Source organism: Oncorhynchus kisutch, linkage group LG25 (assembly GCF_002021735.2).
Source record: "Oncorhynchus kisutch isolate 150728-3 linkage group LG25, Okis_V2, whole genome shotgun sequence".
In the NCBI taxonomy this organism is placed as follows: domain Eukaryota; kingdom Metazoa; phylum Chordata; class Actinopteri; order Salmoniformes; family Salmonidae; genus Oncorhynchus; species Oncorhynchus kisutch.
The window spans coordinates 31,700,286-31,705,285 of record NC_034198.2 but is presented as its reverse complement, the minus strand read 5'-3'; the positions used below and the strand labels follow the sequence as shown (position 1 = coordinate 31,705,285).

The 5,000-nt window shown below is 45.0% G+C and overlaps 1 pseudogene; it reads left to right on the top strand.

Moving 5' to 3' along the window:
• The window catches only part of LOC109882344 (metal transporter CNNM4-like), a 19,985-nt pseudogene that overhangs the window by 9,800 nt on the left and 5,185 nt on the right, over positions 1 to 5,000 (top strand).

Sequence of the window (5,000 nt, the reverse complement as noted above, 5' to 3'; positions counted from 1 at the left end):
TGGTATAAAGGTTTGGCTTGGAAAGGGGTTTTCGCCTGGTCACAGACAGCTGTGGTGTTGTGCAATGGAGTCCACAAGCAATGGGAAAAGGGGAGAGGAGAAGCGCGAGTAAATGCGAGAAGGAATTATACAATGAGCAAAGTGATCATGCTGTTTGTATGTGGCTGCTATGCAAGTTATCTGTGTTTGCGGGTGATCAGGGGTGTATTCATTCCGCCGATTCTGTTGAAAAACATTTCTAAACGGAAGCAAATGGAACGAAATGGGGATGAACATACCTGAATTTGTCCAATAGAAACTCTTGTTTGCAACCATTTGACTAATGATTACACCCTATCAGCTAGATGCAGGCAAGAGTGTGCAAGGCGGTATTGAATATGTCACTCTGTCACATTGATTACTCAAATCTATCTCTCGACCTGTGCGTACCTACATTGTGAACTTTCATGGGTAGGCTAGGTTGTAGCAACCTCATGATGGGTATAGGGAAAATTAGAGTATCATGTAGTAGAAATAAGGCCTCCCTCATCTTTAACGTCACCGACCACCACTGACGTGCACACTTAAAATAGACCTAAACTTCTAACTACCCAGAACCATACTGCTTCTCATTTTAATTTCCCTTTAAAACGTCTTAATCCCTGATTTTGACTAAACACAGACACATCCTCTCTCCCTCTCCCTCTATCCTTCCTTCCCTCTCTCCCTCCTTCCCTCTATCCTTCCTTCCCTCTCTCCCTCTCCCTCTATCCTTCCTTCCCTCTCTCCCTCCTTCCCTCTATCCTTCCTTCCCTCTCTCCCTCTCCCTCTATCCTTCCTTCCCTCTCTCCCTCCTTCCCTCTATCCTTCCTTCCCTCTCTCCCTCCTTCCCTCTATCCTTCCTTCCCTCTCTCCCTCTCCCTCTATCCTTCCTTCCCTCTCCTTCCTTCCCTCTCTCCCTCTCCCTCTATCCTTCCTTCCCTCTCTCCCTCCTTCCCTCTATCCTTCCTTCCCTCTCTCCCTCTCCCTCTATCCTTCCTTCCCTCTCTCCCTCCTTCCCTCTATCCTTCCTTCCCTCTCTCCCTCCTTCCCTCTATCCTTCCTTCCCTCTCTCCCTCTCCCTCTATCCTTCCTTCCCTCTCTCCCTCCTTCCCTCTAACCTTCCTTCCTTCCCTCTCTCCCTCTCCCTCTATCCTTCCTTCCCTCTCTCCCTCCTTCCCTCGTTTTCCTTTTAATCTCTCTTAGTTTAACTTTAATCATTGGGGATAAATGACCTCCATTTTCAGCATGAATAATTTAGACTTAAAGTGATGGATGTACATCCTGAGAACACTCACACTCCCTCCCCCCTCCCCCAGATCATAAATATAGTTTGAGAAAGAAAGATCACTAGCACACACACACACACACTCACACAAACGTAGCATCTACATAGAGAAACAGCTTGGTGGTGTGTGTGTCTATATATAGACATTTGCTTATATTAGTTTATATTGTGTGTTGTTGATGATGATGTGTTAATACTGTATTTGTGGAGTGTGTTGATGATGTGTTGATACTGTATTTGTGGAGTGTGTTGATGATGTGTTGATACTGTATTTGTGGAGTGTGTTGATGATGATGTGTTGATACTGTATTTGTGGAGTGTGTTGATGATGATGTGTTGATGATGATGTGTTGATACTGTATTTGTGGAGTGTGATGATGATGTGTTGATACTGTATTTGTGGAGTGTGTTGATGATGATGTGTTGATATTGTATTTGTGGAGTGTGATGATGATGTGTTGATACTGTATTTGTGGACTGTGTTGATGATGTGTTGATACTATATTTGTGGAGTGTGATGATGATGATGTGTTGATGATGATGTGTTGATACTGTATTTGTGGAGTGTGATGATGATGATGTGTTGATACTGTATTTGTGGAGTGTGATGATGATGTGTTGATACTGTATTTGTGGAGTGTGTTGATGATGTGTTGATATTGTATTTGTGGAGTGTGTTGATGATGTGTTGATGATGATGTGTTGATGATGATGTGTTGATACTGTATTTGTGGAGTGTGATGATGATGATGTGTTGATACTGTATTTGTGGAGTGTGATGATGATGTGTTGATGATGATGTGTTGATACTGTATTTGTGGAGTGTGATGATGATGATGTGTTGATACTGTATTTGTGGAGTGTGATGATGATGTGTTGATACTGTATTTGTGGAGTGTGATGATGATGTGTTGATATTGTATTTGTGGAGTGTGTTGATGATGATGTGTTGATACTGTATTTGTGGAGTGTGTTGATGATGATGTGTTGATACTGTATTTGTGGAGTGTGATGATGATGATGTGTTGATATTGTATTTGTGGAGTGTGTTGATGATGATGTGTTGATGATGATGTGTTTATACTGTATTTGTGAAGTGTGATGATGATGATGTGGTGTTGATGATGTGTTGATACTGTATTTGTGGAGTGTGATGATGATGATGTGTTGATACTGTATTTGTGGAGTGTGTTGATGATGTGTTGATACTGTATTTGTGGTGTTGATGATGTGTTGATACTGTATTTGTGGAGTGTGATGATGATGATGTGTTGATATTGTATTTGTGGACTGTGTTCCTGTCTCCTAGATCTCGAGGAACCACTACCAGAATGCACTAACAGCCAGTCTTATGGACAGTGTACCCCAGACCCCCGATCCTGAGGGGAGACCCACCCTCCCTGAGACCCGCTCCCACAGCATCGCCCTGCCCCTGACACACACATACACTCACCTGCAACCTGTCCTGGAACGACACACGCACACAGAGGACAACACTGGACCGCTCACCTCACAGCTCAATGAAAGGAGTCGCATAGTCCGTAAGTGGTGTGGTGCGTGTGAGTTACAAAACCTGTGTGTGTGTGTGTGTGTGTGTGTGTGTGTGTGTGTGTGTGTGTGTGTGTGTGTGTGTGTGTGTGTGAGACCTCTCATTGAATTGGTGGTCTGTCCTCTCTGTTATTGAGTTAAACCATGGAGGGAATTGATCATGATGCAGACGTGTCCAGCATGATAACCATCTCTAGCCGCTTCCCTCATGCTCAATACCTCACTGTTTGCAGCTAATGGGTCATTTGAGAAATCTTCTATCTGAAGATAGATCACTTCTATGCACAGAAGGGGTTGGAAGGAGGGGACAAGGGGGGGAGATTTGGAGACTGAAAACGGGTTACCACTTCACTGAGATGCAGCCTCTGTCCTGATTCTCACAATAGTACTATGTCTCCCTCTCCAGGCAGTAAGTCAGATGGACAAAGGAGCCCCAGTGACTCAGTGTTTCTACGGATGGATGACATTCTCTACATCCGAGAGGACCGACCGGAAGACTGTCAGGAAGACCAACCAGAGGAGCCACCAGAGAAGGAACCGGGAGACCTTCCGGAAGATCGAACAAAAGACTGTCCGGAGGACCGTCCAGAAGACCGTCTGACAGATTGTCTGGAAGGCCATCCGGGAAAATGGCTAGTAGAATGTCCAGAAGACCAGCAGGTAGAATGTCCAGAAGACCAGCAGGTAGAATGTCCAGAAGACCAGCAGGTAGAATGTCCAGAAGACCAGCTGGAAAACAGGCAAGAAGACCGGCTGAAATACCAACTGGAAAGCTAAGAAGGGAACGGTGAGGAGACCTGTGTTATATTACACCCAGCTTACATTGATAAACCGTGAGTGTGAGTTGTAAGCTTCTATAGCTGTTATATACAGTCGAAGTTTACATACACTTTAGCCAAATACATTTAAACTCCGTTTTTCACAATTCCTGACATTTAATCCTAGTAAAAATGTCCTGTCTTAGGTCAGTTAGGATCACCACTTTATTTTAAGAATGTGAAATGTCAGAATAATAGTAGAGAGAATGATTTATTTCAGCTTTTATTTCTTTCATCACATTCCCAGTGGGTCAGAAGATTACATACACTCAATTCGTATTTGGTAGCATTGCCTTCAAACGTTTCGAGTAGCCTTCCACAAGCTTCCCACAATAAGTTGGGTGAATTTTGGGTCATTCCTCCTGACAGAACTGGTGTAACTGAGTCAGGTTTGTAGGCCTCCTTGCTCACACATGCTTTGTCAGTTCTGCCCACACATTTTCTATAGGATTGAGGTCAGAGCCTTATGATGGACACTCCAATACCTTCACTTTGTTGCCCTTAAGCCATTTTGCCACAACGTTGGAAGGTATGCTTGGGGTCATTGTCCATTTGGAAGACCCATTTGCGACCAAGCTTTAACTTCCTGACTGATGTCATGAGATGTTGCTGAACAGCCTTTTAGGTTATGTCGATATAGGACTCGTTTTACTGTGGATATTGATACTTTTGTACCTGTTTCCTCCATCATCTTCACAAGGACCTTTGCTGTTGTTCTGGGATTTATTTGTACTTTTCGCACCAAAGTACGTTATTCTCTAGGAGATAGAACGCATCTCCTTCCTGAGCGGGATGACGGCTACGTGGTCCCATGGTGTTTGTACTTGCATACTATTGTTTGTACAGATGAACGTGATACCTTCAGACATTTGGAAATTGCTCCCAAGGATGAACCAGACTTATGGAGGTTACAATTAGTTTTCTTAGGTCTTGGCTGATTTCTTTTGATTTTCCCACGATGTCAAAGAAAGAGGCACTGAGTTTGAAGGTAGGCCTTGAAATACATCCACAGGTACACCTCCAATTAACTCAAATTATGTCAATTAGCCTATCTGTGTCGAGTCGCTAGGGCAACGGGCCTGCCTGCCCTGTTCTGAGAGGGGAGGGGAGGGGAGGGGGAGGGGAGGGGGAGGGGAGGGGAGGGGAGGGGAGGGAGGAGGAGAGGAAGAGGAGAGGGGAGGGAGAGGGGAGGGAGAGGAGAGGAGAGGAGAGGAGAGGAGAGGAGAGGAGAGGAGAGGAGAGGAGAGGGGAGAGGGGAGGGGAGGGGAGGGAGGGAGAGGAGAGGAGAGGAGAGGGGAGGGAGAGGAAGAGGAGAGGAGAGGAGAGGA